The 23721-nt window shown below is 46.0% G+C and overlaps 1 protein-coding gene across 1 annotated transcript in view; it reads left to right on the top strand.

Moving 5' to 3' along the window:
* The first annotated feature begins 10744 nt into the window (after positions 1 to 10744).
* Positions 10745 to 23721, top strand: part of LOC138487893 (NXPE family member 1-like) — a 367830-nt gene continuing 354853 nt past the window's right edge. Inside the window, exon 1 of the mRNA XM_069614516.1 lies at positions 10745 to 10870. The gene's annotated coding sequence lies outside the window, so the exon portion shown is untranslated. The remainder of the gene's footprint in view (positions 10871 to 23721) is intronic.

The raw sequence follows: 23721 nt of genomic DNA, 5'->3' as shown, positions 1-23721 counted from the left end.
GAGTCGTCCGAGTCTTTGAGGTCGTCGGGTGGCGGGAAACCCACCGGCAGGTTACTCCTCGGCGCGTTGGTCGTCCTCGACTTTCTCCGGCAGGATAAGCGGTCGACGATGCGGTCGAGAGAGTCCTTCGATTGAATGTTCTTAGGCAAAGGAGCGGACGGCTCCGGTCGTCGGCGGCACGGCGTCAAGTGGTTCCCACGGCTGGGGAAATACAACTTCGACGGGCCTCCAGCGGTTTCACAAACCTGCGAACCCTGGTCGACGGCAATGGACTTCGACGGCGTCGATGTCCGGGTGCTTCACTTCGATCTCCTCGGCGGTCCCGTCTCGGGTCGGCAGCCTTTCGAGGGTCTGTCTTCCAGGGCGCTTCGGCGAAGATGGAGCGGTGCTCGATGGTCCCTCGGAGCACGGGAAGAGGGCGCCTTACCAGGTTCTCTCTCGGGTCAGTCCTCGACGATCTCGGCAGCGTTCGGATCAGTCGAAGCAAATGCCACAGCAAGTCTTCTTCTTCCAGCTGGACGTCGAGGATCAGCAGTTCCAGTTACTCTTAGAGTGGAGACTCAGCTCCCTGGCTGCTTCAGGAGCACAATGGTCGCTTCTCAACCAAAGGTCCCTTCTGAACACTTTTCCAGTGGTGAGAGGTCCCCAGATATACTATCCTCTCTCTCATCCACGCTGCTGGCACACACTCAGCAGCCAATCATACTGCAGGGCATTCATGCAGTCAGTCAGCCAATCAGGCACACAGTGCATTCAGGCCACACTCCTCCCTTCCGGACACTCACAACAGGGAATGTGGATTGGGACAAGTACCCAGCCATTCAACACTACACACTGCATTCAGGCCAGTTTCGGGCAGGGCTGTCTCAGTCTTTGTCTCTCATGCCAGAAACCAGACAACCACAACAAGAAGTGTATATTGGTCACACACTCCATTCACCCAGGTCCCACCCACAGGAGGTACCCACAACATACAGTCACTGGGAAGGCTCCAGCCAGTCTAGCTGGGCCTTCACAACAACACCATATATGGAACTTCCACCCAACAGCCAGTCAGGGGGAAGGGACAGAGGCAGGGCTTCCCAGGACTTTGGGAAAACAAGATAACAGGTAATAGAAAGCAAGAGGCCACAGGGGCCATCTTGTTTTCTATCAGGAATCAACTGATCCCAATGGCAGGGCCTGGGTATCCCAAAATGGAGGACACCCAGAGCACCTGTCAAATTCAGCATGGAGCTGCCACCAGCCCATACCCTGCTCTGTGGGCCACCCACAGGTGCCCAAAACATACACTAGGGGCACAGGGTTGTACTCCTACCCATGGGTGCCATAAGGGTATCCCATGGGTCTGTTCACCAAACCAAAAGAGAGAGCTGCACTGCCAGGAGTCCCACATGGACTCCGGGGCAGAAAACATAACAGAGCACACGGTAAAAACAGAAAAAGGACAAGGATTCAGAGGCCCTGTCCCTCAGATGCATTTCCAGCATCACACACACACGGATCCATTTACCACTCAGCCTGCAGGACAGGATTGTTACTCTTACAGACGAGGGAGACTCTGGCATCGTCTGGGCCAAAGCCTGGATACAGAAGAGTGTGGTTCCCACAATTAGATGCGAAGGTGGAGAGAATTGTACTCTTGTGTCGCCCATGTCAGGTGACCAGTGCATCTCTGTAAGAATGGATTTCTAAACTTTGCTCTTGTGAACAGATTTTTAGGAGGCCACCCTTGATTGTGAAAAAGTGGACACTTCTGGGAAGATAGACCAAATCGTGGTAGCTTGGAGCGCAGTCAAGGCTCAGTCTCAGGAGGAGTGAGGGTGATCAGAGGTCCCTGATGAGCGCATAAAGTACGACACCAAAGCCTCATTCATCCATTCATAATTTGCTCACATGCATTCATTTTTCAGAGTACAAATTGAATCTTGACAAATCTGAATTTCTCCCTCTTGATAGCTCTATGAATTCTTATAATATAGATGCTTTTAGGATGTCATTATGCACTACAAGTATCAAAATATTTTGGGATTATTGTTGCTAGTAGTATCCCATATGATGTGGATTTTGTGTTATCAACTATTGCAAATATGGTTACTAAGTGGTCTTACCTGGTGGGGCAGGCTTGACACTATTAAAATGATGGTTGCCCCAATCATTTTATACATGTTGTCTATGGGTCCCATTTCCTTCCCCAAAACATTTTATAAAAAGATTGATTCTAGTCTCCTTAAATGTTTATGGAACAAAAAGATACAGAAAATTACATTAAAAAAAAGTAAGCTCCCTTAAAACCTAGGAGCTGTTAAATTCCCAGACGTTTAATCCTACCACAAAGCTTTTGTTTTTGAACTATTTATTTTATATTTACACAATGAAGAAGAATTTATTGTCTCCCCAACCTGGTTCAAGATTGAATTGGATTGGTTTTCTCCTTTCAGAATATTAGATGTTTTTTTAAGGGGGTGCTGTTGCGTGCAATGAAAATGGCCGCCTAGGTGGAGAGCTCCGGCTCGTACGAAATCCTTTTTATAAAATATCCTGCCAGAACCAACGCAGATATCTGCAAACTTCATAATATCGTGGCGGAAGGTGAAAGGTATAAACCCTGAAAAGGCGAGACGCCCAGAGTGCCGTACGACGAAGAAATCCATGTCGGACCCTGCAGCTGCTGTGGAGCTGCAGGGTGGCCGCTCAAGAGCTCCACGCGTCTTCTACTCTGGCCTGGGGTCCTGAGGACAGCGTGCAGGCCGAGTGGGGGAGGGGCGCCAAGATCGTACTGGGGAGCCGCAGATCGGCTCGCTGCCACCCTCTCCTCTGAGGAAACACCCAAGACTGCCAGCCCCCCTCATGTAGGGGAGGCTCTGCGAGCCGCGAGGATACATTTACGGCCCGAATCCTGCATTGGCGGGTAAAGGGCTGCCCAAAGACACAGACAGGCGGCGACACTTCACACCTGCTGCAGACGGGTCCACATACACGGCGAACTCTTAAATTCAGTATCGCCTTCCCGTGCGACTTGCACGCGATTGGACCCGTGGATCCCTGCGGCAGGAGAGGAGCAGAGGCAACACCACCAAGTGAATGCAATGCCGCGAGGGTGCACCCGACTCTGACATCCTGGTGCAGGCCTGCACTGCGACTGCGGGAGGCAGAGGCTGGACGGCTGGTGCCTTAAGGGTAACAAGAACCCTGCACCCCATGGAAGAGGGGAGGACATACAAATACACTGCCAGCACTGCCCGGATACGGCCATGAGGGCCAGGTGCAGTTATTCCCCTATGCTGCACGGCCACCTCGGGGGAGTGAAATTGGTGGCACCTTACCGACTGGTGGCTTGGCGACGCACATTGCGGCCTCCACCAGCGACCCTCTGGAGGCAGTGGGAGTCCGCTTGCAGCGGCCCACAATCGAGTGCCGCTCACTGAAGCTAGCTGGGAGCCATATCGGATCTGTAACGCATCCTGCGCCACGTCAGGGGCGACGGCATTGCCCTCTTTATATACACCTACCTCTTACTGGGTACTAAGGTACTAGACTCCTAAATGTGGGAGAGCACAGTTCACGCCGAAGTGGTAATCGACACACATGGGCCACACCAAGAAGAAGGGTGCAGGAGGGAAAAAAACGGCCCAATGGACTCCTTCGCTTGCTCCCAGCCACTAGGTGTGGCTGGAGGACAGCCACAGACATCCGACAACCTTGAGACAGATCCTGTAGATCGCCTGGCTACGGTGGTGCAAAAAGGATTCATGTCGGTCAACGTCAAGCTGGACGACATAGTGGTGACAATTGGATGCTTGAAAGTGTGAGAGGAAAAAGAGAGTACGCGCATTACGGAAGCGGAGAATAGAATAAGCACGAATGAGGACACGATAACATAACATGGCCGCGATATAGCCCAATTCAAAACGGACCTGCGCAAAACACAAATCAAGTGCGAGGATTTGGAATCCAGATCACCCAGAAATAACATTCGGATAGTCGGGGTTTCGGAAACGTTTGGCAAAGGCTCCATGGAAAGACAGGTAGAAAATTTGCTTAAGACGGTCCTCGGGACGGAGTCCATCTCAGACCACTTTCTTGTTGTGAGAGCTCACCGTACACCATTGTGGCAAGGCTCCTAAATTAAAGGGGCAGGGACACAATACTACGATTATCCAGGGAGAAAGGATCGCTGCAATTCGAGGAAAACAAAATACACATATATCCAGACTTCTCGGCAAACCTACAAACACAGAAAAGGTCTTATGAGATGGTCAAGAAACAGCTGAGGTTACGAAATGTGCCATACGCCCTAATCTTCCCTGCAAAAATGCGAATTAAACACGGTGGAAGAGCCCACTTCTTTAAAAACCCCTCAGATGCAATGGCATATGTGGAGGCCTCCATCCCACTTCCTTCCGCTGATCAGGGGATAGACCAAAATGCGAGGCCAAGATCTGGGGAGGAGAGAAGGGACCTGCGCAGGGAGATTATTTAAGGAACACTAACACTGTTGGTCTGGAATGAACTTCATTGTTTATCGAGCTGTGAAGCCCCCATTGAGGGCAGCCAGATGGCTACAGTAGCTGTCCCTCTGGAAAGGTCCAACAGCTCAGAAGTAAGCCCACTGGGCAAGTTATGAGTGTTATGGGGCTGCATCGTCAAGTTCGGGGAGATGGTGCGGGTGGGGGGGTCAGGGTATACGGAAATGCTTTACTATGTTGAGCTATGGGGCGAGGGAGGGGGGAAAAAGAGGGAAAGTTGCAAGCCGGCCTTGCAGTTGATGAAGTGAAGTTGCTCTTGTTTTGAGCTTGGTATGAAGGTTAAGTGGTCTTGCAGGTACGGTTGCTACTCCCGTCATATGAACACTGGAATTGGTCGATGCTATGGCTGGTAAAGACACTCATAGGACCTCTGGCACAGATGGGTTGAGAATACCACTCCTGTCCTGGAATGTAAGAGGTCTAAACAACCCGATGAAGGCCAGGAAGGTTGGAAATGATGTTGCTAGACATTGCCCCCCAGATTGTGATGCTACAAGAAACTCATGCAATGGGTGCCGTAAAGATGAATATAATGCCCAAATGGGGAAGGACACGATATTATACAAACTATTCGTCTCAGTCAAGGGGAGTTATAATTCTCCTACACCCCTCATTAGGGTTCCAGTGTAACGCTTACCTCAGAAACTCTGCGGGAGCACTTCTCTGGAAATCTGTTTGGTGCTATTCTCAGTGTGCGTAGTTAATCTATGCAGTCTGGTGATCTACAAGAAACATTCAGTAATCCTTAGTATACTAGTCTAATGCACCCGTTCAGGAATTATCTCTCATACACTTCGGGAGGCGTTACCTGTAGTTTGTTTTTTGGGAGCTCTCCATCCTGCTTCTACGCAGGGGCACTTGTTCTGAAGAAGGGAAATGAAATGCGATTTTCTGAGGGAAGGAAGGATAGCAGGTGTGCGTGACATGCAAAGAATGGGGTGATAGGAATAGATAAGGAGTTGGATACTATTCCCGGCAAGAACAGCTACGAAGCTGTTCCATTATATTGACGTGCATGAACACCTAGTCACATCCAACCCAACTATGAGGAGCAACTCAATATGCGTGTGAACAATTGGCCAGAAAAAGGTTAACTGCAGAGATAAAGTATAATTCTTTTTCACATTAAACGTGTGGTGTATGCTAACTCGTGAAGAAGACTTTCCACAACTAACAACATGACTCTAGTAGTTTTACTGACTGGAAGCAACTGTAACATACACCAGAATTGACGACTCAAAACCTTGTCACCGAATTGGAATACTACCTAGCATGTGTGGAAAGGCTGACTGACAGGGGAACAACTTATTACTGTTGTTACAAAAACCATGAAACTCTGCTGACTGAAAAGGCACGCTAAAAAACAAGGGCGCAACAACATAAACAGCCAATACTTGCGGTAACAGCTGCTTGACGAAACAACAGGCTTCAAAACTGCTGCATGAGATTTGCAAATGTTCCGCTGACAGGAATGAGCGCGGCAATTGTACTGAGGTAACCGTGAAGGCAACTTGCGAGAATGCTGCCTAAAATCAGACACCAGGGAAATACTGTGGAAGTGACGGGAAATGTACACTAACTACAGAGGGAAAACTATGGAACCACGGCAAAAGGTCATAAGAGTGGGCTGAGGAAAACTGTGACAGGAACTGGAGCCGCGGTAAGCGTACACTGCAAAGCAGACGACGCGAAGCGCGGAGCAGGTGAGAGGAGGGACTTATATATGCTGTGTGTGTGAAGCACTAGACCATGACGGTTACTTTTCATAGAACCCCTAAGCCGCCATCTTTAGTGATGAGGAAGTGTCTTTCCCCCCATAGCCTAAACATGGTTATTTCCGTGTTACGAACCAAGCATGATAAGCCATGTTCCACGAATTCTTAGAGACTAATCTAGGGGCATGACCCAAGCTCATGACATCCAGGTAGCGGGACATAAGGTAGACTCGCTGGGAAGGTATGTGCTGGTATGGGGGAGATAGCTGGTAAACAAATCACATTGGTTAACACATATGGCCCCAACATTGACGACCCAGACTTTTACTTACATATATATGAAACCTTAAATAAACTCGACGCATCGTCCATAGTATGAGGGGGGGATTTCAATATGGCCCTTGACCCGTTGACAGATAGATCCAGCACGAAAATGAGGACACCAACCAAAATGGCACTAACACTGGGTCAACTACTTACACAAATGACATTGATAGATGCATGGCGCACATTACACCCAGATGATAGGCGATACACCTACTACTCATCCGTCCATGTCAGTGAATCACGTATAGACTACTTCTTTGTGTCGCAGGGCCTGTCTGAGACATTGCATAGCTGCAAAATCCTGCCCCGTACACTGTCTGATCACTCCCCTGTAATACTGGAGCTCAAGCTGAGAGACGTTCCCAGGCCTGCTAGGAGATGGAGAATGCTGAGTGGGATACTTGGTGACCCATGCGTAGTGGAGTCCCTACGGGAGGAAATAACAGAGTTTTTTACTAATAATATTGGGACGGTGGCACGGGCTCCACGGTATGGGAAACCTTCAAGGTCTGGGCTAGGGTGGCACTTATCTCGAAATCCATGGGCCTCTTGAGGGGAGTAAGAAGAGAGCTTGAAGGAGTGGAAAACGGCTTGAATAGTCTTGAGGAAACTTATAGCCGCACACATGATAGGGCCATTCTGGCCGAGATTCACAAATCCATTAAAGACTTTGACGATCTAGCTGCCAGAGAAATACAATACATGGCAGCCCCGGCCAGGGCACGTAGATATGGCAAGGGCAATAAGGAATTTACCAAATTTTATCAATCACTATATTCAAACAAAGACAGGAAAACTACCGCTGAGATTAAGACGTACTTAGCAACACTGGGGCTCCCAAAACTACCGCTTGAAAACAAAATGGCTCTAGATCAACCGATCACTGCGGAAGATGTGAGCGAGGCGATCATGGGGCTAGCATCGGGCAAAGCGCCGGGCTCCGACGGGCTAGGGGCCGAATTCTACAAAGAGTTCCGTACGGAGCTAGTTCCCATAATGCTGGAGACATGGGAGGAAGCCCTAGAGGGAAACATGCTATCCCCGACAATGAGAGAAGCATTTATAAATGTGCTACCCAAGCCCCGACGCCCGCCTAACTACATGTCATCATACAGGCCCTTATCGCTCATTAATGTTGAAGCTAAGATATTTGCTAAGGTATTGGCGAACCGAAAGCTGCCGCTGGTCTCCACATTAGTCCACCCTGATCAGAATGGTTTTATTCCCCTAAGATCTACTGCGCTGAACCTCCGTAGACTATTTGGTATTATGGCGCAGATAGATCCAGGCAGAAGCGCAGTCGCTGTGGCCCTAGACGCCGAGAAGGCATTCGACTCCGTTTCGTGGGTGTATCTCCTCACGGTGTTGGAAGCATTTGGGGTGGGACCCGCCTTCATTAGATTTGTCCGGCTACTCTACACCGCCCCAGGTGCCAGAGTATGCACCAACAGAACCATCTCCGACTTTTTCCAATTAGGTAGGGGTACACGGCAGGGGTGTCCCTTCTCGCCCATCTTGTTTGCCTTGACTATTGAGCCCATGGCAGCGGCTGTCAGACTGAGACATGGGGATAAGGGAATAAACATGAAAGGCTCCATCCAGCTAATTTCACTCTACGCTGACGATACACTCCTATATGTCCACGAACCAGAGAAAAATATAGCGCCCATTATGACCGATATACATGAGTTTGCAGAATACTCGGGATATGTCATCAACACATCTAAATCGGAAATATTATCGCTCACCCCCTCCACTAAATTCCCAACAAGCACATGCAGACTCAAATGGTCGGAACAGCGCATCAGATACCCTGGTGTGCTAGTATCTAGAAACAAACACACGCTCTATGTAGACAACCACGAACAGGCACTACAGACTTTGGGCACCAAGCTACAGATTTGGGCACACCTCCCCATATCCCTATATGGCAGAATAGCACTACTCAAAATGATAGCCCTCCCAAAGCTACTATACTTCTTTGTAAATATACCCATATGGCCGGGCAGAGACTTCTTTTCAAGATTGCGGTCATTGGTAGTCGCCTTCCTATGGAACGGGAAAACGGCAAGAATCGGGTGGGAGAAAATGACAGAGCCCTATAACACCGGGAGTATAGCGGCCCCAGACTTTGAGCTCTACTATCTTGTCGCTCAGGCACAGTTTGCGAAGTACTGGTACGAAGAGTCAGATGAAACACCACACACGGGTAACACCACACACGGGTAGAAACACAAACTATATCTCCTGCAGACATCAGGTCAGTTATATTTAATCCACGACACAAAGACATATGCGATTATGACCCGGTCAGCTGCACGGTCCGGGCCTGGGGCGCGCTTTTTAAAAGATTAAAGCTGGAGACTCCATATAACCCAGAGGTCCCCTTGTGGAACTTTCCGGGTATCCCCCCAACTTCTTATACGTGTATCCAGGAGGCCTGGGACCCTCATATGGAAATGAAGGTGGACAATATGTTCAGAAATGGTAAATTTGCTACTAAAGAAGACTTCACGAGAGCAATGGGCAGTGGGCCCCTCAAAATACTACAATACTACAGGGTTAGAGCTGCGTTTCAGAAAAGGTGGGTGATGTTTCCAGATGAGCCCCCCCCCCCCCCCCCAACACCCCTGTACACAACTTATCACCACGAAAGCTGGGCTGGGTATATCCAAATTATATGTGGCAATACAAACCCACAACCCTACAATAAACCGGTTCAAAGACAAATGGGAGGCAGACCTGCAAATGCCCATCCCCGAAGATAAATGGAACAGATACTGTGCACTCACGAAAAAAGTTTCTTTAAATGCGGGGCTACGCCTGATCCAATTCAAACTCCTTAATAGATTGCACTACACGCCAGCTAAGATGGTAACATTTGTGGCGGAATACGGGGGGAATGCCCCAAGTGTGGGACCCAGAGTGCTGGCTCCTTTCATATGTACTGGGAGTGTCCTGCGCTGTTGAGATTCTGGGGAGAGGTGGTCGAGATACTGTCGGAAATCATGAAGATACTCCCACAGTTAACTCCCCAAAAATACTTATTTGGAGACATCGACAAGTGTTCGGAGAAAACTAGGAGATTATTTAATGTTTCATGTGCGGTGGCGAAGAAATATATCCTTCAAGCGTGGAAAACTGCTACACCACCAACCATGACCACTTTCCTCCGTGAACTGACAAATACCAATGAATGTGAAGAACAATATGTTTTGACAATGCCTGGGGCAAGCCGACCAAAAGACATATGGGGCCCCTTCCGCACGTATTTGTGTGAAATGCTCTCAGATGATGGAGTGTCCATGTAACACTAAATGTAAACGTTTTACCTGTTGACTGTATTGATGGGATGGGGTTGCTGTAACTGTTGAGACCACTGTTGAACAATAAAAAGAGTTAAAAAAAAAAAAGAATATTAGATGTTTTTAACATGAGTCTTGGCCCGGCTTAAAAAATGTCCCCACCTTGCACTATTTTAACATCACCTGGTTAAGCCTACTTGTCATTTCTTCTGACATTTTGGATCAAGACCAGGTTGGTCTATGGTTTTATAAGAGACCACATTTCAAAGTGGATTTTAATCTTATTTACAGGTGGTAGAGCAAAGGTATCTCTTGCATTCATACATATTTTACTAAAATACTCTGATCCCCTTCCAGACTCTAGCCTATATCTTAAAACTGGATGATTTAGATTAAACTTCCTATCAAGAGGCTGTTAAAGTTATTACCTTATGATTGGCAAGTCTACCACAACAAACCTCTTCTATGCAACTTCAAAGTCTTCCTGGATACGTTTCCACTGATACTGCAGCGTTCTATACATTTCTAATTTCTGATTCGAGCGTGTTGTCTGCTGATCACCTTGTCAAAAATGGATAGCTCAATGACCTCTCTGGTCAATATACTACCATGTTTTGTATTTTAAATAGGGCATACCTTACTCATCATGTTTTTAGATTTTCTCGCAACTTGACAAACTTGTGCTGATCTTGCAAAGAATGTACTGCTGATTTCAAACACTGTATTTTTTATTGTAAATTTGTACTCTCAATGTGGGGGAAGATTTTGACAACAATAAAAAATATGTTCCATTTTACTGCTCAATGCAATCTTGACAATCTAATTGCTAGATCACATCTTTACTCTGATTTAACCAATATTCTCTCTCCCAGGTTATTCCACTTTCTGGTCTGCATTGGTTTCCTTCTAATATCTTCTAATTGGAAAAGTTTTGATCACTTATACTATGCTACTTGGTGGAATTACATATGGTACATCCACAGATTGGAAACAGGTTGTGCCATCTCTCTATTTGATATCCAAACATGTGATCAAAAGTAGAATGCGTTGATTGAATATCTTAATGCCTCCTCAGCTGACTCTTTAATTTGTTACTTCAGTTTTCGTTTTGCTTGTTTTTCCCTCAGCTCTTGTGTCTTGTTTTGTCCTGTTTATTCTTCTTTTGTGTTCTTGCAGTCCTTTCAAGCTTATATCTCATCTATTGCCCAAATAAATTCTGATGTTACAGCTTTGCAAATTAATTTTTCTTGACATCATTAATTAGACGTTTACTTTCTTGCACTTATTGTAACCTTGATACACAACTTAGTTGTCTTCTAATTGTTAACTCAATTTGCATATTTATCTTGGATTATTTGACTGCCAATTCTTATAATTGTTGTTAATTGCTGTATTCTGTATTTGTTCATTATAAACACTTAATAAAAATTACTTAACAAAAAGAAGAACTTGAGACCTGTCCCCTCCAAAGGTTCAAAAGGGCCCAACTAAAAAGAGGATAACACCACGGGGAGTTTACAACATAGAGATGCCTCACATGCCAGAGGACGAAAGACAGAAAACTCCTAAGCCGGTTTTCCACAAGATGCTATCCCAATTTCTAAAGACCCAGTGTTCCCTAAATGCTCTAGGCCACCCACTGAGCCCAAGGGATGACTCTGCCAGCCCTTTGTCAAACCCATTGTATAGGAATTTCAACACAGAGGGAAAAACAAAACACACTCTAATGCTGATAAACCAAGCTGTTCACACCAGCCCCTGAAAGTATCCCAGTGCCTCTCATAACACTTGCGTGTAGCAGGCCGTCAATATATCTGTAATGGCCATTTCACTTGAACGGAAATACCAGGGTTCATGAACCCCTTCATCTGAATCTCCATATCGTCAAGTAAATTGCACTCCTCTGGAGCCCCCTACTGTCTGCTCAAGGTGGGAGACCAATAGGGAATTCTACACACTGTTGCCACTGCTAGTTCAAAAGCACCAGAAGCCACCCTCTCTGTGGCTAATATAGTACCAACAGAATTATGTCTGCCTGACTTGACCCAATCTTCCCCAGTACCCTTGGATTCAGAGGAATTCGAGAAAATGCATTCAAAATCCACCTGGGCCATGCCAAACTCAGAACATCCAACCTCATACCACCGGGGACAGAAATCTGGGAAATATTCTCTAGCTGAGGTGTTTCTGTAGAGGCAAACAGATCCAAAATCACAGTCCCAAACCTGTGGTATAATCTCTGGGATGACATGGCCTAAGGATGTCTCCTGGGAGCAAGCAAAAACACTGCTGAAATGGTCTTCCAATGTGCTGTACACCTCCCACCCCTCTTACATGAGCCACATCTAAGACTGCTATGTGACCTTCTGCCCAAAGCCCAATCTCCACTGCCAACAACCTCAGACAACTGGATCCTGCACCTCCATGATGATTGATGTAAGCCACTGCAGTTTAATTGTCTGTTCTAATCAGAACAGTCCTGCTGGTCACCACCTCCGTAAACAACTGAAGGGCCCTGCCAATGGACGATTATTCCCTCCATTTCCAGAGTGGGACTTCTCAATTGGCTCTCACTGCTACTGGTGCGCCAAATGTTGACGGGTAGCCCTCCAACCCAACCCAATAGTATTGGTAGCAGCCATGATCCTGTCCACTAGACATAGACGTTAATCCCTTTCTTTCAACTGGAATTTACCAACCACCACCTGAGCTTGTTCATCGGCTCTTTCAAGATAGGAATCCGTTCCAGAAACTGAGAATATGTGAAACCCAGGGTTGTAGGTGCAATCTTGCGTAGGGCCCCAGAAACTCACAAGAGGCCATATTTCCTTGACCCGTACGAGATCCCTGGCCGAGGTTGACTCACACCAATTTCTCCCTTGAGGCATTTCTGCAGATTCTCTGTTCTGACCTCTGGAAGGAACACCTTCCCCTCTCTTGCAGCGAAAATGGGCCCTACGAACGTCAGGTGCTGTCATGGTTCCAGGTGGGATTTGTTTAGAATTATCAGGAAACCCCATTCCTTCAGCACATGACAGGTCTTCACCAGCATTTGAAAAGTTGCCCTGGCTTCCGACCTGACTAGAGAGTAATCTTAATTAGGGAACAATTGTATCCCTTCCAAAAGTAGCTAGGTGACTATTGGAGACAGGAACTTGGTGAATACCATTGGGGCAGATTTGAGACAAAAGGGTAGAACCTTGAGCTGAAAGTGCATCCCCATCACTGCAAATGGGAGGAATTTCTGATGAACCTCCCGGATTGGGACATGGCAATAGGCTTTTTGTAAGTAAGTCGATGGATGCCAGACAATCCTCTTTGGTAATGAATGACAAGATCTTCTGTAGAGTATCCATTTTGATCGGGGCCCTGCAAATACATTTTTTTAAGCCTTTTATGTCCACAATCATTCGTAATTTGGTCTTGTCCTTGGGCGCCAGAAAGATAATTGAGCAATACCCCTGCCTCTCTTCCTTTAAAGGCACACTCAGTATGGCCTCTTTCTCCAGCAGCCCCTGTATACCATAGGTATGGATTCAGAATTTTTACTAGCTGTATATTGTTGTTCTTGATAAAAACCGTAAATTAGTACACAATCGAGCAAAGGTCAAGATACTTTTATATCAGCTGGGTTGGACATCTACGTTGGAGTCTGTGCACTCCTACCCCTTGCTAAGTCACCTGACATTGTTTTTGTTGGAATCTGATTCTATCAAAGCAGATTTGGGATCAAGCATCATGTTACTTTTGCAACTTGGCCAGACAGTGTGAATCACTCAAACATTGGTTGACAACAGTGTAGTGTATTCTCAAACCTGAGTCATTTGTACTTAAAGAAACTTTTTAGATATAATACTGGAAGTGAGGACAATCAAGTGTGGTCTACGTGTTTGGCTGGGCAAACCACCTCAATGGTAATCGCAGTCACAGGATTCTTAAACGTGATGCATTTGTATGTATTTTCTTATGATTAAGGTTCAAGATGATATTTTATGATTTTAGTTCTTTTGAGTGTTTATGTTAATAATTGATGAAATGTGAAAATATGATGAATTTGATTAAGTTGACGGTGAAACGAAATGTTTTAGTCTTTAGGTATATGAAATTTCATGTTGGGACATTTTATATTCTATACTTCAGTTTCTGTGTAATGCTTGTAATGTTTGCTGGTATCTTCACTTTTTACTTGTATTGTGCAGTATTAAATGTTGAATCCATTTTCAACCATATAATTAAAAAAACATTAAAAAAAATAAAATACCCTGGGACAATGCCTTCCAAGTCTTGTTGCTGTACCATGAGGATGGTGACCATACTGTTCCTGAGGGTACTGGGGGCTGAGAAAATTCCAGTCTGTAATCCCATGTGACTGTCCTGATGGGCCAGACGTCACAGGCAAACTCCTGCCATATATTTGCAAAATGTAGTAGTCTGCTCCCCACTGGCCCACAGTGGATGTCAGGACTTGTGTGGTCTGTGGGAATTTCCTCTTAACTTCGTTGAAACTAGGCCTGTCCGTGGACTTGTGACTTGCTCTCATCCTGTGCACTTCTCTCAATTTAGCCTTCGAGTATTGTGAGGATTTTGAGCCTCCTGATATATTCTCCTTTTTTCTGGAGCCTGTCTGCACCCTTGTTCACCTTCAATACCTTATGGACTTTATCTTCCAGGGTGGCGCCAAATAGCTTACTGCCTTCAAAGGAAAGCTTTAGTCCAATAACCAGCTGTGACCCGTCAGTACACCAGTCCCTTATGTGCACATATCTTTGCCGAGAAATGGCAGAACCCATAGCCATAGCCGCTCCTCTGACCCCAACATAGGAGATGTCTGAAAGTAGCTCCACTTGCTTAGCATCTCCCTCAAATCGAGATCAAATTACTGCCTTCTTCAATAGCTTTGTAAAGCCTCTTTAACCCCGTTTAGCACTGTCCCTGTTGTGCAGGACACATAGGTATTGGCACTAAGGATCAAAAAGGCCCCTGAATGGTCCTTTTAGAATGCTGAATCTGTCTTTTTGTCCATAGGGTCCTGGACCACAGCCGCCTCTGCTGCCATCAATGACCTTCCACAAGACTAAAAAGGATCGAAACCAATCCTGCCGGTTCCGGCATTGACTTCACCTCGTAGCTTAATGGATACATTTTGGACATGAACCTTGGCATCTGAATGTGCTCCAGATCCTTCCACTCATCCTGGATCTTCTCCCTGATGACTGAATCCAGGGGATGCCCCAATTTAGGGAGATGCTTGTATTAGCGAATCTGGTGATTTGCTGATGGACCGGGGACCTAGTGGCTCCAAAAAACCCCATGTATTCCAATACATGAAGAAGTATCTTGGCAACTTCCTCTCTGTCAATGTACTTCCCCGTAGGGTCTGGATCTATTTCTGATGAAGAAGATGCAGTGGATCTTGCGCTGGATGAGGATTTATTTATTTATTTATAACGCGCCAGAGCCCGCAGGCATCAGGGCGCACACCAACACCATGACAAAAATAGATAGGACAGAATCAAGCATGAGGTTAAGTCAGGATGAAGATGATGACGTGGAAGAGGGAATCCACCTCCTTCTGGCATGCCTCTTTTCCTGTAGAGCCTGCTTAACAACCAGCTTGACTTCCTTTTTGGATAAGCCCTTCCTCTTTTTTCTTATGGGGCTTAGAGCTTTTACTCCTCTTTGGAGGCGGTCCTTCCAGGGAAGAGAGGCCATCCTCTTGTTCCCTATGTCTTTTCTTTTCTTTCCTTTGCAATGAGTTCATTATGCCTTCAACAGTTATGAGCCATTGAAAAGTTGTCTCAAACTTTATAGTCCTCTGCATGCTCACGCCTGAGCTGTCTAGCATTATGCCCCAACCAAGATAGCCACTGCCATCTGACAACAGGGGTGGATCCACTTCCTGGACCCGTCAATTCAATCTTCTGGCTCTGCATTGGGCCCAGGGAGTACTCCTTCCTCTCTCAGCCGATGCCCCGCCTCCTTACCGGTGCAGAGATCAGCTTTCCATCCCTGGACAGTGCTTGTTCTACTGCCAGGATCACTCTCGGCCTGAACCAGGAGAGGAGGGGACAGCAATCATTGACCTTGAAGACCAGGAGAAAGGAGGATCGCTGGAATATCAGGTACGTTTTATCCACCTTCTGGATCCTGTCCAGTGGACAGGAATTAAAAAAACTAGGGATTGTGGATAAACGGGAGGAGCATATACGTGGAGGAGCCGGGAGGGATAGGAGTAAAGAGTACAGATTCCATGCTGTTTAAAAACAAGCAAATACATTTGTGTTTGTGTATTTGCTTTTACCTTTAGTGCTCAGTGAGATTTTTTGTTAACTTTGATTTCCTGTCCGCGGCCGCTCCCATGATTTTGACTGTATTTACATGTTTTTATTGTTGTAACATTTTTTCTGTTCTTTGATGGGAATTTATATTTCCAAATAAAGATTTTATCATTCACTCTCCCACTCCCATACACATTCATGTTTTTTTTACATGTAAATGCCTGGCGCAATGCCGCAATCACACACTCCTTGCTGTACAGACACACACACATTTATAATGCCTAGAATTGTCACCAGCAATCTTCGTGAGACGTGCTGGGTGGAGAGGATAACCCAGGGACAATATGTTTGTCTTGAAAGCAAAACAGCACCCAGCACACGGTTCAAATTCTGTTTTCGTGCCTAGAGGTTGGTCTCCAGCACTAATGATACAAAAGATTAATTAATGAATCCCCTTGCTCGTCATAGTACTTACAAAGTGACATGGACCAGCTGTGGGACGGCTCTGCTGCTATACCCATGTGTTTTGTTTGCTAATAAACAAAGCAGGAGAATTCTGGCTAATCCAGCCGCTTGTTTACCTCATTTGGAGCGTGGCATGACAGACTCTGCAACAGTGTTTACATAGTTACCAACATGATCCATTCTAATCTGTAGGTGCTTATGCAGTCCTTGTTTCTTTGCATTCTGGGAGTTGTAGTCCGAGTTTTATAATGGGACCCCAGGAAATACAAGTCCCAGAATGCAAAAACAAAACAGCACTTACAGATTACAGTGGGTCATGTTGGCAACTATGTGATTCCTGTCGCAAATGGGATCCTCCTCAGTTTCTAAGGACTGAGATGAGGAAGCTGGACTTAAAGGTAGTGTGCGTGATTAACTTAATGGAGCATGGGAAGAATTTGCTCTGTCAACTTTGGCCTCCAGTGACAGCTTTGCTCTAGTACTCGTTTATCTGTGGACTTAGTGGTAATGTGTGTTCTCAGCATTACTGAGGCAACGTTTCGAGTTTCTTTTGCTGTGGGACCCCCCTTTATTTCGCTTGAAGCAAATATCCCCACAAGAATGTGAACAATATCAGCAATTGCCTATTTTGCAATAAAACGCATCAAAAAGATATTGGCAATTTGAAAAATACAGCTGCAAACTAGCCAGGTTGCAGATCTAATTTTGGTGATCTGTATTGTAATTATTAAATGGTGGCAATGCCAACAATTTAGGCTTTTGTGTTGGTATAGGAAAGGCACTTTCCAGGCACTGCAGCAATGGTATTAAATGGCCATTGATGGGAGCAGGCGCAAAATGGTGCGAGTACCTGGGCATTTTATAGTAGTGTCCAACAAATGCCTAGTACTTGCACACAATCCAAAACTATTGGCTATGACAATGCTTGTTTTTAACAGGATTTCAATAAAGGATACTGCATAGTGCTCATAAATTGAGTGGCTGCTAGGCAGACCTGATTAAGCCATTTGTATTACACCAGTGGCGGGTTTAAAGCTCAAATTAAGTAATTAGCTCTCAGAAGACTGCTTTGACAAAACACTGGCAGGCACTTCCAGTGCAAAGTTTGATTAAAGCCATCTCAAAGAGTTCCCATGAGGAGTTATTTTGGGCAGGGGGGTTTGGGTGGGAATGGCCATAGAGATAGCATGGCCGTTGGCAGTCAATGGGTGTGCACATAACCAAACAACACGTTTAAGCTTTGGGTCTGATCTGACTGTAATGTAATAGTTTCAGCTTATTACCACCCAATAGCCAAAACTAAACAGGAGTAAAAACATGATGCTATTTTGGCATAGAAAGTGCCAGCATAGAACTCAATTACTGTTTCCACCAGCCTCATAACCTCTCCATGCCAAAAAACATGCATTAGTGTGAGCGAGTGATTTTCGTGCTGGAATTAATGCACAGGATTCCCATGGAATCCACCTGTTTTCAGCACCTGTTGAAATCGGGCGGATTCCAAAAACAGCCATAATAAACGCTTCTCGCAAGTGTGCATTGTGGTAGGCATTTACACTTTTTGGACTCAGAAGAGCAAAAAAAGTAACCTGTTTCTGCCAGGTTTAACACGTTCTTTTTTTATACCTAGTAGTGCAAATGAACATAGTTTCCTGAAAGGGAACAAAGTGCACAGAAGTTCGTTTTAGGTGGACCTATCATGCAATTGACCATTTTTAGAAAATTAATGCAAAATGGAAGAAAAACAAACCAAGAAAACATGAAAAAATCCTATAATTTATGTGTAAAATGTGAAGTCCAAGTTGTTGTTATAGGGCCACATATCTGCAAATGGACCAGTTGTACACGCTTCAAAAACTAACACAAACAGTGATTTGCTCAGGATCACACATCATGATCATGCTGAGAAACCACAAATGGAGCCGATGCATCCTGTATTCACAGTTAACAATTTAGTAACCGACAACACATATATTTCTATAGTAACAATAACCCGGCCTAATCACATCCCTGACATTATCTGAGCCGTAGTATTACAAAAGCATTTATAAAGTTTGAAGACTCAATATAAAGTAATGTCCATTTGTATTGTGTGTGAAACGGTTACATAGCACCTTCCTCATTAGGGAAATATTTACCCCCATTACTCCTTACCTCTATATGATCGTTCCTTAACCTTTTAAAGTCCATAATACATGGACAGTCATATAGTGATCTTCACAGTTTAGGATCATTTAGTTTCCCTTTCGAAAATATTCGTAATGAGTGGCATACTAACCAAAGGGATGACAAATATCTATTAAAGATGCACACAGTATAAACCATGAATTAATATGAAAGTGAGAAGACAACCAAATGGATCTATGAACAGTTGTGACTAATGGGATAGGTAGTTAATTTGGCGATTGTTTGTAATCACATTTCTCTGCCAATATAGGCAGCGAGTGCGTAAGGGTAATACAAAAGGTGGGAGGTGGAAGTTGGGGCAGTGGGGGTCTCCCCTCACATATATTGGCAACAAACTGGATTAAAAGAACAAATACAGGACTCTCAAGATGGCACCCGGCGTGAGAGGACGTGCTTGAGGTCTCTCCCAGCCGGGCCAACTAACAAAGCACCTCAACAAGCGATCCGGTAGCTGCAAAGCAGTAAAAGGAGGCTTCCCCCTATATGTCCGGTGTGGGACGCACCCACAGATATCTGGCCACTGACGACAGCCCCGGGAAGCAGTCCAACCGATGCGTGGCGCAGAGCGGAGCTGCACGGGCCTCACATCCAGGTGCTAGCGCTGTGCAGACATCTGAGGCGAAGCAGGCCGAGGGAGAGGCAGCCGTTAGGAGAGAGGGCCGTCTCTGCGGCTTGGAACAGTGGATCCCGCCGGGGCTAAAATAGGCACCGGCGCTGCTGGCCCCCCCGAAACAGGATCCAGAGGGCGCCCTCCCCGGTGCATGAGAGACTGCGCAGACACAGAGCAGTACACCCCCAGTGGGGCCGCACAGGGACTTGGAGCGGTCGGATCGGGTGCGGCCCCTCCCCAGAGCCGAAGCACAAGCAGTCCCCACAGTGGCAGATGGGCACTGAGACCAGGGCCAGCAACAGGCTACACAGCGGTTTGAAAGCGAATCCTCAACCCCTGCCATGGTGCCACGACAGCAATAAGTAAGTCTACAGAAGCTCCCATTGCACGCCAGCCAGCTACAGCACATACCTCCTGGCCCCCCCAGGATAGAACGAAAGCAGATAATCCAGCTGCCATCCAGAAAGGCGCAGGGGGCACACCAGCAAGACCCTCAGAGCTTCCTTGTGGAGTTGTGTCCCCATTCTTCGCACTGGCAGCGGACTAACCACCAGGACACAAAAGGGCAAAGAGGGTGGCATTCCCCCTCCCCATTCACTGGGACGCAACAAGCTATTCGCTATTGCCTGCAGAAGGAAGGTTGGAGCCGTAGCAGGGGAACCAAGGGAACCACCCAACTTGGGACTGCAATCCCCACTGGAAGTGGGGGGGGGCTGGTGCCCTCAGCCACGCGAGGGAGTGAACAGAGGACCAAATCAATGACCACCATAGTCCATCCCGCATTGTATAGGCGATACATGAGCAGCGTGTTGTGGGGCACCCAGTGATAACCATAAAGAGACTCGGGGGGGGGGGGCGCTAGGGGGTTGGTTACGGCGGACTTGCGTTCAACCAAACCAAAACAGGATACAGAGCTTCAACATAGCTTCAATGTCCAAAACTAGAACAAAGCCACCAAGTTTGACCCAACTGCCCCCTCCCATCCCCGCCATCCCCAAAGGAAACACAAAAGCCTGAAACAGCTTTGGAGCACAGAGAAAACAGATACACTAAGCAGAGAAAAAGTGGATCCACAACAGACAAGAGATGGGGATGACACCATGACTAAGAAGGACATGCAATCCTGTTTCAAAGAACTGCAAGACCAATTCTTAATGTCCATACAAGAAGAATTTCACACCCTCAGAGAGAATATGAAACAATCCCTGCAAGAGGTGAAGGTGGATTTGGCGAAGGTTGAGGAGAGAACTGATACACTGGAAAGGACGGTCCAGAGATTGGAAGAGGAAACCAAGAAGTCAGGTGAGACTCTAGAACAGCTGGCAAGGGCGACAAATAGCCTTAAGCTGGAATGTGAAGATCTTGAAAACAGGTCTCGAGGGTCTAATGTACAAATACACATTTTTATACAAAGAAACCATCGAGGACAAGGACCTTCAGGCGACAATCTCACAACTCTTCGCGGATGTACTAGGCGAAGATACCCAACCCCAGATAGGAATAGACAGAATTCACAGGGTGGGACCAAAATGCTCGCCAGAATCGGGGACGAGACCCAGAGATGTCTTGGTAGCGCTCTGTGGATTTGGAAATTTGTCGTGCTCACACTTGAACGCATACATGTATTCATTCACTATGCTATATGCTTAGCAAATTAGCCTTTAGGCCCTTACATGAACCGAATACTATTGCACAATATATGTAAACTGCACGACACAGAAATATAATGATTAACAGGATGCAAAGAAGTGAAAAACAGCAGATGGCCCTTATCTTGGGGTGAAGGGCTCATGGTTCATGAACAGTCCAAAGGTGGGAGGATGAGGGAGGCCGAGTTGCAAGAATGTGAATAACAGGAAAATGTAGACATAGCAGATAACGGTGCCTCGCATACAGTATGCAGCTGGCGGGAACTGGAAATAACTGCCTACATGGTGTACGTGTAAAAATGTGTGTTGCAACATGAACTGATATGCTGAAAAGGGTATAAAAGGACCAAGAAGGAAAGAGGGGGCGCGGCACTTCGACGACTTGCTTTGCGAGACGTGCGAACTTGCAGCCCATTCGCGAATGTTTGTGAGATAATAAAGTAATGTTTCTCTTTCTCGGCTTCTGAGATGAATATGTGAAAAATACTTATATTAGACTAATGAACGCAACTCAAAGAGCTCTAAATGTGTCCAATTGCTGGATATGTACTCATATGCCCAGACATGGTGGGGAGGGGCTACCTGTGTACGCTATACCTATTTCCGTACATGAGGGTTGTCTCATATTGCACATGAGGATGTGGCATGCTAATAATTTCATACCAGCAGGTAACCCTTGTTATAATATGGACAGACTAAACATAACATTAGGAATACACGGGAAGAAAGGTATGATTGAGAAAGGTATCTCGCTTGCAACTACAATGGTTCGAATTATGCAACAACCCCTCCTCCCCCATTACAGTAACCAGAGAATTACCAAATAAAGGAGTTTGCTTCTCTAGAAATACACCAGGAAGGTCTGAGGATAAAGATTGTGGCTACACCTTGGATTTTAATAACTATACAAAGGGCTTCCTGCAGATTGAAGCACATGCTTACATTTGTGATAAACGGGCTTATTTGTGGTTAGCTGGGAATTTTTCTGGCACCTGCTATGTAGCGCGAATTATTCCTGCAGCTATGGTTTATAGCACAGAATATCTCCATAGTCAAATTAATAGTAGATCAAAACGTAATACAAAAACACAGGCATACGCAATCCCTGAGTACAAAAATACAGATCTAGAAAATTTTCTAGATGTCTTAAAGGCTGTTATGCCACCAGTAGGCATATTTTTTAACAGTGAAGAAATTAGGCACCTGAGCAAAGCAGTAGAATATATGATAGAAGAAACTGCTGATATATTAACAAATCTTACTTATGAGGTGAAAGCTATAAGGTTAATGACTATCCAAAACAGATATGTTCTTGACATTTTAACTGCTGAACGTGGCGGTGTTTGCTCTTTGGTAGGAAGCCAATGCTGTTTATTTGTTCCTGAAAACAGTGGGGGTATTCTTGAGGGAATTTCTAAATTACATGGAATTTCTCGCTCTATCCACTACGATGAAGGGACCGGCAACAGTTGGTGGATGACATTGCTGAGAGATTAAGGCTGGAAGCTATTAACACCTCTCCTGGTGTTAGCTGCAATAATAATTGGAATATGTGTTTGCATTCAGTGTTTTCCCATGTGCATATCATGTTGTTTGACTTGTTTCTCTTCTGTAAGCACTTCCGTTTTTCAGGCTATGAAGCCTAAACCATTCCGTAAAGTGGAAATCCCTCCGGACATGGGGGGTCTGGAACAAATAGAACTGTTTAATAATATCACTTAGAGACATATTTTTTTATGCTCAAGTGTGAGCAAAGGGCGGATTGTGGATTTGGAAATTTGTCGTGCTCACACTTGAACGCATACATGTATTCATTCACTATGCTATATGCTTAGCAAATTAGCCTTTAGGCCCTTACATGAACCGAATACTATTGCACAATATATGTAAACTGCACGACACAGAAATATAATGATTAACAGGATGCAAAGAAGTGAAAAACAGCAGATGGCCCTTATCTTGGGGTGAAGGGCTCATGGTTCATGAACAGTCCAAAGGTGGGAGGATGAGGGAGGCCGAGTTGCAAGAATGTGAATAACAGGAAAATGTAGACATAGCAGATAACGGTGCCTCGCATACAGTATGCAGCTGGCGGGAACTGGAAATAACTGCCTACATGGTGTACGTGTAAAAATGTGTGTTGCAACATGAACTGATATGCTGAAAAGGGTATAAAAGGACCAAGAAGGAAAGAGGGGGCGCGGCACTTCGACGACTTGCTTTGCGAGACGTGCGAACTTGCAGCCCATTCGCGAATGTTTGTGAGATAATAAAGTAATGTTTCTCTTTCTCGGCTTCTGTCTGAGTTCATAGGGTTCCCATTTACTGGTTGCTGGCGACGGCGAGAAATCGCACCCACAATTTTGGTGTCAGAAGTGGGATCCCAAGGAGCGACAGCCCATCACTGGGTGAGGACCACCGCGACGGAACCGGAGAAGGAATCGATCACGAGGGCCCACTGACTGAATCCGCACCATTGATTGCGACCAACACGTCATCCTTGTTTGTCCGGCTCCGTCGACGACGGGACAGCAGGCTGTCGCCCTTCGGGTCCAGAACACTCTGGCGGGACCCTAGAGATAAGTGATGATGTTGATGATTGATGAATGCGTATATGAATAGTGGATGAAAAGGATAGACGGTGGTAAGTCCGTCT

This window comes from Ambystoma mexicanum, chromosome 9 (assembly GCF_040938575.1).
Source record: "Ambystoma mexicanum isolate Mex_15411 chromosome 9, UKY_AmexF1_1, whole genome shotgun sequence".
Classification (NCBI taxonomy): Eukaryota; Metazoa; Chordata; class Amphibia; order Caudata; family Ambystomatidae; genus Ambystoma; species Ambystoma mexicanum.
The sequence above is the reverse complement of the archived record's forward strand: the minus strand, read 5'-3'. Positions and strand labels throughout refer to the sequence as shown.